The sequence below is a fragment of the Alosa alosa genome, chromosome 3 (assembly GCF_017589495.1).
Source record: "Alosa alosa isolate M-15738 ecotype Scorff River chromosome 3, AALO_Geno_1.1, whole genome shotgun sequence".
NCBI classification, from domain to species: domain Eukaryota; kingdom Metazoa; phylum Chordata; class Actinopteri; order Clupeiformes; family Clupeidae; genus Alosa; species Alosa alosa.
In genome coordinates this window covers 27,418,204-27,431,760 of record NC_063191.1, presented here as the reverse complement: position 1 = coordinate 27,431,760, position 13,557 = coordinate 27,418,204, and the positions used below count along the sequence as shown (strand labels likewise).

The following is a 13,557-nucleotide window of genomic DNA, read 5'->3' as shown; positions in this document are numbered from 1 at the left end:
GCCTAAAAACTAGGCTATAGCTCACCATAAATATACACTAATTCACTAAAGGTGATGCAAACAACAGGCCTCAACCTTCAACACGGCAGTCACTGCTAACCATGCTGATGCTTAATCACCACTAACCACCACTACTACTTAAACTAAAGACAATAAAGCAAACTAGTATTGACCACCATAACTCTCTCTCCATCTCAAACAATACATCAGTGCCACTGAGGCCTAACTCTCCATCTCAAACGAAAGACAGTGGCACTGAGGCCTAACTCTCTCCATTTCAAATGATGAATCTCCATTTCTCTCTGTCTCTCTCGATCTGAAACTCACAGGTCTGGTAGACAGCGGCACTGCCGACTCCTGCTCCGACCCCAGCCAGCTCCTCCAGGTCCCGTGCTGAGGCTGCAGACGTTTCCTGTTTGCTCTGGAAGAACAAACACGGAGAGCTCTGGGTGGAGCTGAGGGGTTTCCTCCCCTGCCCCTGAGAACAAACAGTGAGTTCATCCATCCACGGAGGAAGAACAACACCAGAGAGTGAGAGAATAGAGAAGGAAAAAGGAAAGTGTGTCAGGCAGCAGGGCCTGCGAGCACACAGGAGGAGTGAAGTGAACAGAACAGAGCTGGCTCTCAGTGGAAGTGGCCTAATCATCATCTCCTTCCCTGCATCTTAGGCACCTTGAGTACTTAGGCAGGTCTGTTAGACTTAACAGTGTGCATTGGTTAAGTTTCACACTAGAAAGGCTGTGATGGGTCATTTCGAATTACTATCTTAAAAAAAAAAAAAAATAGTTCTGCTGGTAAAATTTTGAGTTTAAATTCCAATGGTCAAAATAACCGCTGAAAAATGAAATTCTAGTAGTTTCAAAAATTCTTGGCAGTTCTAGTGTTAAAGTATACAGTATCTCTGTGTATGTTTAATATCCATAGGCCTTCTCTATAGGCTATGCCAACATCCTTACTTCAGGACATTTCTGTCAGAAGAAAAACAGAAGAAGAAAAGGAAATAGACAAGAAAAAAAAGTGTGTCAGGCAGCAAGGCCTGCGGGTATGCAGATGGAGGACCCGGAGCCAGGTCTCTGTCGGTGGAAAAGAGAGAGATCTGATCTCCTTCCTACCCTGAGTCTTGGGCACCTCACTGGGCACTGGGTCTGTTAGAATTTCCCCTGGGGATCAATAAAGTATATATCTATCTGTCTATATCTATCTATCTATCTATCTATCTATCTAGACTTACAGTGTGATTGCATTGCTTTAGGTTTCCAGTGTACAGCACTCAATATAGCTCTCTGTGTATTCTATGTTCTCATAGGCTTTGCTATTGAACTCTTCAGGATATTTCTGTCAGAAGACATATGGTGGGGGCCTGGGGTCCAGCCAGCAACCCATCAGTCCCTGAGAGACAGGAACTGGACCAAAAAAATGCATTTGTCTTAAATATATACCTGTGGTGGACTGGCCTGCTTTGTAGTATTTTTACCAAGTGATTGGCCGTTCTCAGCTCCAGAACGTCCATAACCTGGAAACTGGCATGAAAAAGCATTGTCGTATTTTTCCATGGTGTCTATGGGTGTCGCCACTCTGTTTTCTCTACCCCTCTGGTCAAAACTATTGCTCTCACATTGCCAGAGGTGAGATCTGACCAAAGAGCGGTCAGTGCTTCCCTCTGCTGGAACTACAGGACGCTTAAAAAGTAGGGTAGAGTAGGCTCACTAGAGTCACCAAGTAGCCTGTCAGTTTCTAGGAAGGACGATTTTGCTATGTAAAATGTGCAGGGGCGGTTTTAGCAACTTGGAGGCCCTGGGCAAAGGAAATTCGATATTTTGATCGGGGTAAGATATTTGTTGTTTTTACTTCAATCAGATAAATTCAAGGAATATATATAATCACAACAAGATCGACTATCGAATTTATCACGTTGTGTAATTTGATCAGCTGTGCAAATAAAGTTAGGCCTAGCATAGCATAGCAACACGGAGATAATAAGACATAATTGCAATCCACATATAATAACCTTAACTACTCTGCGAGTAGTTAGACTAACCCTTTGGTGTAATACAGTTTATTGAAACAGAAGTCACGTCATAAACTGCAGAACCATAGCAGAACGGGATAGCTCAAGGCTAGGCCTACTGTAGATTCGAAATCTCCACATCTGAAATCTGATTGGTAGTGGCTTAAGAAAAACACGGAAATTTCAGCAAACACTGCTACAAAGTGAATGGAACATGTTCTCCAGTTTTCGCTTCCCTTACGACCTTGGGCACTTCACCCACACGCCTACTACCCCACTATGTGAAGGCTAGACAGGGCAAAATCTACAACGATCTGGTTGGGGTCAGGTTACTACCAAACTTTTCTCAAATGATCATATTCGCGTAGAATCCATTTCTGGTTGGGACATTGTTGTATCGTGCATAGTTAATGATTTGCATGTTATTTGAATAAATTAGCGAATATGAATATATCTCAGAGAAGTGTCAATAATTTGACTGTATGTAGACAGAGCGATATGTCTTCGTGCACAATTATGTTTTTTTGTTTTCATGTAATATTGCAGATAGCCTACATGCAAATGAGAAAACTCTAAATGTTTATTGTCAATCAATGAGTTCCTCTTTATAAGAAAATCATATCAAGGAAAATATTGATATTATTTTACCAGATTAGTCTAGATATGTATTAGGTGCATTCATTGTTTTGTGAAAGTTAATATGCATGCAAATGTACCAGCTAATTTGCATACAAGGATAGATTCATGAATTGTGAATTGATGAGAATTCCTTCTGTCTTTGTTTTAGAAATTTCACAAACTTATTTCTCTCTTACATCTTTTTATTTTCGATCACAGAAGAGTTCATTTACAAATGTGCATTAAAAATGTCAATGGATCTCATGAACAGTTTTCATTAACAAGTGCTCTACATCCACATCACACCTTCATCCTCCTCACGCACGAACACACACACACACACACACACACACTCACAAACTTATTTCAATCATTCCATTATGGTCTCGCTATGCTTTCACTATGAATCACCCTAACTGGGACTAAGACTTTGGCGTCAGTATGGCAAAGAGGCCTCTTCAATATGAGGATCAAGATGAAGTTGCTTTGGCCAAAGAGAGAAACTTCGGAGAGGTGAATGCAGAGAATCCCACCACAAGACTCCATGAATATTTAGAGCGTGGGGAAAACAAATCTGAAATGGGAGCTCCTGTAGATGATGATTGGGAAGTTCCTTCTACAGATGATGATGTAGGTGAAAGAGTGGGTCCTGGTGAAGAAAGGTGAGTGTAATAGACTCAAAATTCATCAAGGAATGTGATCCCAACAGGGATATTTCTTTGGTACATTAATTTAAAGACACATAATATTTGCAAAAATTCCATTACTATAGACTGTTGATATGATAACGTTTCTATAATGATGCAGTCTATATTCCAGGCATCATGGCAGACACTCACCAGTGCTCAGTGTAATCTCCATGAAGAGTGACCAGTCAATGGATTGCCCAGGATTTTTTACATTTACAGGACATAAAGGCATTAGGTATTCATATTAAACCACATATAATAACTTGCTTGAGTATTTATTTGATAAATTAATTTAGCTTTATCTTCTGCACATGCCACTGATTCATTTAATTTAGTTTTATCTCCATTTTGTCACTAGGATCGATTTGGACAAACCAGACTCTCTGAGCAGTAGATTTTCAGCATGTGAGCTGTCAGAGGATTCCACTCCTGTTGCTTCTAGGTATGTTTGGTAAATATGTTTAGGTTTCCCTTTTGACCCACTTTTAAAAATACTTTGAACTATGTCTATCAGAAAGATATAGAGATTTCAGAGATCATGATTCTTCTGGGACCTAACTATTTTCTTTGTTATATTCATTAAAAAGCAAGACCGTATCAAATGATGAGGTTGATGGGCACAGGCTAAAATATACTGCTAAGGCTATAACATCTCCATATTAAACTTTGGTTAGATAAATATACACATTTATATATTCTAGCTCTTACAGTCCACACACTACAGAACCTGGAGGTGTCCTCTGTGCCGTTTGCCCAAAGAGCTGCATGGCCTCCTTCTGTGAGATCCATGTTAGGCCACATTACACAGCCCAAGCACTGCAGATACACAAGCTGGTGGAGGCCACTGAAGACCTGGAGCAGAGGCTGTGTTCACGACACCACAGAGAGCTGGAGCTGTACTGCAGGACTGACCAGACTGCAATATGTGTGTTATGTCTGGCAGTTGAACACACTGGACATGACATAACAGAACTGGGAGAACATCAGGTTGGTGTGTTTGTCATGTACAGTGTCATTGTGACTTCAAAAAGAAAATGTAATATCAAAGAAAATGACCACATAACTCCTGCACTCTTGTATCCTTAGAAAATGCAAATGAACAAATCAGAGATGGAAAAGAAGACAGGTGAGTATAGTCATGCAGCAGGTACTAAATAGCAAATTAACAAAGCGTATAGTGCTTATTCATTCACCTCCACCCTGACCACAATCATGCCTCACAGTCATTATAGGAAGAGATCAACAATCACACATACATTATTACAGTTTTCCATTTACAGAAAAGGTTGATTCATTACATTGTTCATTACATTGAATTCATCCTCAGCTGTTCCTCCTCCTGGGCCCATTGAGTTCACCTCAGTGAAGCCAGACTCTGTGTGTGTGTGCTGGGGACCTCCTGAGGGACTGACTGGACCCCAGAGATTCAGGGTCTCATGGACCATTGAAGGAATCAAAGAGCATCTGGAGGTGCAGGACCTGAAACTACATGTCCAAGAGCTCACTCCAGGAGAGAAGTACACATTTGCTGTGGCCACCCTCAGGGATGATGGCAAGCAGAGCCCATGTGTGTCTGCAACTGTGCAAACAGGTTTGGTTTCTGCATAAATTCATACATTAAAAATAGAATTGACAGGTTGTTGTGATTTATAACCCTAGTTGACAACTGTTAAATATTTTGTAAGTTAAAGGAAAAATCCGGCCGATTTTTACATGGATCTTGATCACTAGACGTCGGCGAATACTGTCGATAGGGGGAAAAATTACCAAAATTTGTGCTACCAAACTGTAATAGCTGCAGCTAACGGCCACTGCTCCCAGTGCGCTACAATGCTAGGTCTGTGGGCATCCACTAAATTTGATTTTTTTCCCTCTTAACGGATTCAAAATGTCATTAAAAGTTATGTGCAACATGAATAGGGTCCTTATGTGACAAAACGATGTGTAATCAACTCATTAACTGTGAAGTAACCATTTAAATTCAGAGTTTGTAGGCTACTGTTACATCTGCATACTACTCTGTTTACCTTTTCCGGCGACAACTGAATTCCCACGATACTACGAAGTCTGTTGTCGAGCTCAACGAAAACTTGAAGTTTATTTAAGAAATAGGTAATTGCGCACTGTAATGGTTATCACCATATTAACATTAAAGGTGCCCTGCCACACAAAACCGTTTTTACTTGTATTTTTTGAAACATGTTAGATATGTTTTTGAGCTGTGTCGTGAATGTGTTTGTGCTATGTCGTGAATGTGAAAATGAACAGCTAACTCCTCTGTCAGCTCTAGCCACTGAAAAGAAATAAGCGGAGAAATTAGGCCAGTTGCAAAAGCTCTTCAGATTGACGTGGAATTGATGAGCTCATTACTATTCATGAGCTCGCCCAGTTGAGACCATGCCCACAAAATTAATTTAGCTCTGACAGTTTTTCGTAGGCCTATGCAAGAATGGCTGAATGTCAACGGACTTGCGCTATGAACTTCAACAATGCATTTTCCCCAAGAACCCAGACTTGAGGATCAAATGGCTTCGGTTTATTTTTTGGAACAATGCCACAGGCTTTGCAAAAAGGTTGCTGTTGAAGCCTGGAGCAGGCTACCATCACAGTCTACGACCAGTGCCTGTAAGTAAAACGTAATTGTCAAGTCAAGGAAGTGCTATGTTATACAGATTTAATGAACTTGCTAGCCTAGCAGGTTTTATTTATGCACGTTGGGACAATGCTAGCACTCGTTCATGCCATGAAGCTAAAATTAGTTGATAACGGCGGTCATGTTATGGACAAAACCTACTAGCTGTTAGCCAATCAGAGTCAAGCAGCTTAGCTTGTTGAATATTAATGAGAACTGGCGCAAATCGAGCCGAGTCTTCATGCAGGCTTTCAATACCACACTAGAATGGCTTGAAACAAGGTAACCAAGGCATGTTTTCCACAAAGTAATGAAATAAGTGTGGCAGGGCATGACTATGTAACTACATGGAAACTGTCGAAATGTACTTAGAGCTGAAAGCTAGCTCTAGTCTCATGCTGAAGTATCGTGGGAATTCAGTTGTTACAGGAAAAGGTAAACATAGTAGTGTGCAGATGTGACAGTACAAACTTTGTATTCAATGGAAGTTGGAAATTGAGAGAGAATATACAGTTAGTGTTTCCACAGTCCTGAAAGAGGGGCAGAGCAAATCCATCTCTGAAGACATCAGAACAAGTTGGCAAAAGTCCTTCTTTCCTGATAATTTCTTGTTCAGTTGTAGTTTTGTTGTTCAAATAACTAATCACTAGAGATGCACGGATGGACTATTGTTTTATCCGAAACCGCATCACAAAATTAATCATCCGTCCGCCATCCAACGCACCAATATTTTTTGACCAATTTTCAAAACCGCACCTGCCCGCCATCCGCTGGTTGTTTTAAGGTCTATAGGCGATGCAAGGTGCTGCCGCGAGGCTAGGAAGCTCTTGCCTGTTCTGGAAAGGAGACTGATCCAATGCAGCAAAGATATTTAAAAGCTAAAGGCCCTAGTATAGCCTATGTTGTATCCCCAGAATATCAGCAGGGAACTCCGTCTCCAATCCGTGCACAGGGACAAAGATAAATAAATAGCCTAAATAAAATGCACATCGGCAAACCTGACCTTACCTATAGGTCTGCCTCTTTCTCCCTATGATATTGGTTGTGGCTTGATCTTGTCTGTTCCTGTCTTGGCCTGTAGGAGGAGCTGTGGAGGTTTTAACGAGGTGGCTAATTGATGGCCTAATTGGAGGTTGCATGAAATCAGTGTTCTCCAGTTGGTTCGGCCCTGGCACTGCACTCGCGAGCACACTCTTGGCAGGGCTGGCTGCAGCTCTGTTCCTTTACTTTTGCACTACACATTCATATGCTGACCTACACAACAGTTTTGCCTTGCCTTACACATACTGACTTTGTAAATATCTTGGTTAATAAATATACTTCAGTTTAAAATATACTTTGGTGTGGTCTCCCCTTCATGTCGTGCTCACTCCGAGCCAAATGGTTACGACACTTACCCAATAAAGTAACTAAATTACAGTGACACATTACTTTGTAACTCGTTACCCCAACACTGTCCAATACTGACAGCTGGGCTCATAGCTTGCAGGTTTGTTAGTGGCCTACCAAGGCGATGCAAGGAGACGCGACATGGGAGATGAATCTTCGGTCAACTTGCACTGTATTCTACTTTCTTATTGTACATTGGAGAGGAAAAAATGCTGGTAGGCTACCATAGGCTATTTAATTTAAACTTCCTGTTACCTTTAGTGTGTGTGTGTAACAATATTTTACAATGTATATATATATATTTTCATTTGATTGGTTCAACCGCCACCCGCCCGAATTTAATTAAAATATAATTTTTTGTCACGTCATCCGCAGTTTATCCGCGGAGTCCGCGGCTGTAACCGCCAACCACGTAACTCTACTAATCACAGGTGCTGACATGCACACGTTTGCCTCTCAGACATATCTACATGGATGAAGGCACACCTCCTCCAGCTAAACCTCTCAGAAACGGAACTGCTGGTCCTCCCAGCCAAACCTACTATACAATATCATGTCAACATCAAAATTGACTCTCTGTCTGTTGCACCGACCAGGGTTGCAAGAATGTAGAAGTCAAGGCTGATAACCAACTAACCTTCTCCAATCATGTTGCCTCGTTGCCTTGCCTTCTCTTTTCATGTTGCCTGGTCGTGCTGTTTCACATTTTACAACATACGGATAATCAGGCCTGACTGACTGAGTATGCTACCCCAAATACAAGCCATAGTCATCTCATGACTTATTGTAACGCCCTCCTAACAGGTCTCCCAGCCTGCATAATAAATAAATAAATAAAACGCGGTGGCGCGCCTGGTCTTTAACCAATCCAAAAGGGCACACGTTACCGTGTTACTCATTATTCTACACTAGCTACCTATAGCCACCCGCATAAAATTCAAATCACTAACTCTTGCCTACAAAGTAGTCTCCGGTTCTGCACCCACTTACTTGAATGGCCTCGTACAGGCATATGTACCTCCCGACCATTGCGCTCCTCAGATGAGCATTGTCTGGTTCTGCCACCCATACGCTCAGGGCAATCCAAACTTTTCTCATCTGACTTCCCTGCTGGTGGAATGCACTACCAGTTTTTACCAGAGCAGGGGCATCCCTCTTTATCATCAAAAAACTCCTGAAGACCCAGCTCTTCAGAGAGTATATCCTCTTGTGGATAGGATAATGTCCTGTCTGTCAGTCCTGTGTGGGACTCTTTCTCTCACTCTCTCTCTTTCTCTCTCTCTCTCTCTCTGTGTGCGCATGTGAGTCTGTGATTAGTTATTTGAACAACAAAACTACAACTGAACAACAAATGATCAGAAAAGGAAAACCTCTGCTATTTGGCCAATATTCATTGATCATAATTGGCTGTTGCAATCACAAAATGACATACTGAATTTGAGTGTTAATACTTCTGTGAGGAAAAAAGGGCTAAATACAGAGTTAATGATGGTTTATTGAGTAAATATTTATCCTTGTACATCTTAGGGTAATATAATTTACAAAGAAAACATTGAACATGTATGCACTGACCCTTAATATTATATATGTATGTTGCAGGACAGAATGAAAGACTGAAAAAACTTCAGGAGAATGCTCGTCTCATTAAAGATCATCCCCGAAACATCTATGTTCTTGCAACAGAAAAAAATGTGCTGAATGAAACTGTTGCAAGATGGACATTTGGAGAAAGAGACAACAGCAAAAAGAATAGAATCATCATAATAGTAGGAGAAACAGGGACAGGGAAGACCACCCTCATCAACACTCTAGTAAACCATGTCCTGGGTGTGAAATTTGATGATGAGATGTGGTTTAAGATTTCTGAAGAGGACGAAAACAAGAAACAAACAGATTCCCAAACAGAAGCTTTAACAGTTTATGATATTTTTGAGGAAGAGAGCCCAGTATCCCTCACCATCATTGACACCCCAGGCTATGGGGATTCTCGAGGACCCCTGTATGACCAGCTAATCACTGAAAACCTGTTTAACTTGTTTAAATCGGAAGATGGAGTGCAGGAAGTGGATGCCATATGTCTTGTTCTGAAAGCATCTACAGTATGAATCGTCTTTCGTCTACACAACATTACATCTTCAATGGAGTTCTGTCCCTTTTTGGCAAAGACATCAAAGACAACATTGTGTTGCTCATCACACACTCAATTGGCAACTATCCAACAAATCCACTGCAGGCCATAGAAGAAGCAAACGTTCCATGTGCAAGAACAATGGAGAATGAGCCTGTCTACTTTCTGTTTGACAACTGTCAGCTAGAGGTATTTGGAGGAAATAAAGATGTTGCTAAACATGCCTGGGACCGTGGGGTTGAGAGCATTGAAAATATGTATTCCTTTTTAGATCAAAAAGAAAGGAAAAGCATGGAACTCACTAAAGATGTCCTGAGAGAGCGAGTGCGCTTGTTTGCTTGTGTTGACAATCTAAAGCAGTGAATTGAGTGGATCGAGCTGAAACAGCAAGAGATGAGACAAACTGAAGCAGCTATTGAAGAGAACAAGGAAAAGCTGAAATCATGTGAAAAGTTTGAATATGAAGTTGATGAGCCATACAAAATAAAGGTCCAAGTGCAGGGCTTCACACCTGGATACAGTTTAACACCATTGGAAAAAATGTGGGGACATTTCAATGCTCAAGCCACGTCCTGTAAAGTCTGTGAGGAGACCTACCATTGGCCTGGCTGCTGGATGGCTCTGTCTCTCCACATTTGTGAAGTGATGAAGAACAACCACTGCACTATGTGCACTAAGAGATGTCATTACAGCAAACATGTCAAAGAGGGATGGAGATACATAGCAAAGACCAGGAAGGTGACTAGAACCAATGAAGACCTGAAGAAAATGTTTGACAAGGAAACTGAAAAGAGCAAAAGTTATAAGGAAACACTGAGAAAAGCTGAGGAAATGTTGGCAGAATGCAACACTGAAAAATGCAGGTTAGTGCAGGAGGCCTATCAGAGCATCCGGAGGCTGCAGGAGATTGCCCTTGAGAAAGACTCTGTGTTCACGCTTGTGCACCTGGACTTTCTGATTGAGAAGCTGCATGAAATGGGAGACAATGAGAAGGTAGAAAAACTGATGGAGATGCAAAACATTGATGAGGCCAGACAGAGAGCTGTGGATTACATCAAAGCAATTCAAGGAACCGTTTGATTTTATTAGAAGGAAAATGGAAAAGTCACCCAAACCCCAAAGCAGTAAGGTCAGTTCAAGTAATTGAGAAAGTTGATACAGTTGCAAATATCAGCTTTCTGTGGCATTAATACTGTACCATCTGTTTCAGTAATGGCATACATATTTGCTGGATGCTGGACAACCAATTCCAAATTTATGCATTATACATTTATTGTATATTTATGTATCTTCAAGGCATATTGTTTCTGCCTTCCCTGCTCTACCTGTAAAGCACTTTGGGTCAACTGTTGTTTGTATAAATGTGCTATACAAATTAAATGACTTGACAATCATGACAATTTCAAAACTGGCTCACTCGTGAAGCGCTTATTGTACAGAGCTTTATATCCTCGTATGCTGTAAGGTCTACTGTTTATTGTGATATACGGTTTGACATTAGCCTGACGTTGTCATACTCAAATTCTAGTCGGAATATGAGTCTGATACTGCTCAATTGGGACGTAATTATGGGGCGTGTTTCAACTAGGGATGTAATGGTATGAACATTTAAACTCACGGTTATAGTGACCAAAATGATCACGGTTTTCGGTATTATCACGGTATTTCTAAAAGTGTGTTCAATATGTTCAGAAAGCCCTGATAGGCCTACACAAGCTGAAATAGTTTCAAAAAGTGTCCCGTTCACTTTTTTCTTCATGTTTAATTGGCTATGTGCTTATAGCTTAACTTACCCTACCATAACTTGGAGTTTGCTATTTCTGTTATTTGGATGCAATGAGTGAGACCAAAGTAATGTTCAAAATAAAACTTTAGGCTACTATATTCTCCTGATAACGTGAGTGGAATGGATTTAATGTGGACGCGAACATAAAAAGACGCAGAGTGGCTACATGATACAGTGCACATTTTGCGGTGAAAAAGTTCCACCTTTTAAAATCAGGTGTAGCCTAATCCGAATCGTAGTTAAAACCATCAACTAGACAACAGAATCAGTAGGGTACCAGTTTTGTTCCATTGTACCAGGCCTACTGTATGTCAAAAGCAGGGTCGGATGAAGCTGGGAAGGATTAAACACACGGTTTCCACACTGTGGCAATCAACAGTGATAATCATGATGTTTGAAATGAAAACGGTAATTATTATCGTCAACATTGTTATCACGGTTTACCATTATACCGGTAATCGTTACATCCCTAGTTTCAACCGATACAGGGGGGGAATGCCTCTGCACTCAATTGAATAGACCTAACCAATCAGAGCAACGAAATAGCTTAGCATGAAATGTAGGAAGAACACACAAACCATCCTTTAGGGACCGGTACAGGGACCATCACTCAAAATATAGATACTTTATTGATACCCAAGAGGAAATTCAAGATCCCAGTAGCATCACAAGAAGACATCACAACATACACTTACAACATAAACAGGATGATAAAATAACAAATCCACATGAATAATATGGACAATATAAGATACTAAATCCAGGTCAGGCTGGGGGAGGGAGGGAGGGGTTGTGCATATGGGCTAATATAGCCAGTATTTTTTCCTACACATTTCATTTTTTTTTGTACTGTTATGTGCATAGTCCGATTGTGAAACTGTTAGTGTGTGGATGATTTTTAAAGTACTGCAGCTTAACGTAGTGCAGTGTTCTTAGTTCTTACCTAGTGTTGCACGGTGTATCGATACGAAAAAGGTATCACGATGCCTTCACGCAAAAAACGATACGATTTCCGACGTTTTTAGAATCGATACTTTATTAAAATTAACGTTCTGTGTCTGTGTGAACTGCTGCTCTCACTGCTCCTTGCACGCATCTAGGCAAGTGGGCGTGCTCTGAGTGAGCGACTGAGTGCGCAGCCAACGTCAACATACAGTAGTTCTTTGCCGACCGTCCTCGGCCTTGTGGATAAAACAAAAGGTGAAGTGAAATCTGCAACTATTTTGGATACATCGCGAATAGTGAAGGCAAGCCATCAGGTACACAGAGGCCTGTTTGTGAAATATGTTTCAAAGTCATTTAAAAGCAGTAGGCTACGCATGGAACTTGGCTAAACACCTCGCAGACATATCCCAAGATTTTTGTTCAAAGAACGACAGGTTAACGAAAATGCTATAGAAAACACGACTACATGGTTAGTGCAAAGTTCTTCTCTTCTGTTTTAGTCTAGCCTAAGTGAAACGAGTATGGTTCTCTGGGATAAAGCGAACCTTCCTTAATCAATGAATTTTGACGAAACATAACGAGCTGTACTCATTTTGACGAGACATAACGAGCTGTAATCATAGGGTGCTAACGTGATGAAAGCGCAATGTTCACGCCAGAGGACTGCACACAGACATATTGCAACAGGTAATGGTGTAGGCTTATCTGACGAAGACCTGAGTGGTTGGAACGTCGTACTTGTACACTGGGCGCAAAGAAGACTATCCTCACATTTTTCCCTTTGCAACTGTCAAAGAAATCCCATGAACACGGGAAGGCCTAGGGAAGCCTATACTGTACATCAGATGGCCTAAAGATTAGGCCCCTCTGCATAGCATTCAGTGATTTGCATGCAGTAATTTCAACACTGATCTTGATCTAGCCTAGTTTGGCTATTTAAAGCTACTTTATTGGCAAAACACAACACAATGTAAATTAACTATAACAAAAAATAAAGGACTTAATCACACAAAGTAGGCCTACTATTTTACGGACTATAAAAATAATAATTATGTAGGAAGTTTAGAACCCAGAATTGACCTGCACACTACAAAAGTGCACCGAATTCAACACAAATGACTCGATACACTTGGAGGAGGTATGAGTCCTTTCTTTTCCAGATATCTTAGGATTTTATTTTTCTTAACATTGCATACATTTATACAGGGTATGCTAATGCACTCTTTAACTTTTAACCCCTTAATGGATGGGTTGGCTGTAAACCGAATTGCCCCTCGGGGACTAATAAAGATATCTGAATTGAACTGAACTGAACCGTAGTTCGGTTTCGCCGTAGTATCGTTTCAGTATCGAGCATCGTGA

The 13,557-nt window shown here is 41.0% G+C and overlaps 1 long non-coding RNA gene and 1 pseudogene across 4 annotated transcripts; both read left to right on the top strand.

Annotated features, from left to right (window-relative positions):
* Positions 1–1,695: 1,695 nt before the first annotated feature.
* Positions 1,696–4,076, top strand: LOC125292176. Of its 4 annotated transcripts, none has more exons than XR_007193147.1 (4): positions 1,696–3,288; positions 3,446–3,550; positions 3,674–3,757; positions 4,017–4,076. It is a non-coding gene; the product is annotated as an uncharacterized LOC125292176 (long non-coding RNA). The 4 variants fall into 4 exon arrangements; XR_007193148.1 differs by having other exon boundaries at positions 3,434–3,550; XR_007193146.1 differs by having other exon boundaries at positions 1,722–1,826; positions 2,796–3,550.
* A 3-nt stretch (positions 4,077–4,079) lies between these two features.
* Positions 4,080–10,873, top strand: LOC125292153 (annotated as a pseudogene).
* Positions 10,874–13,557: the final 2,684 nt, after the last annotated feature.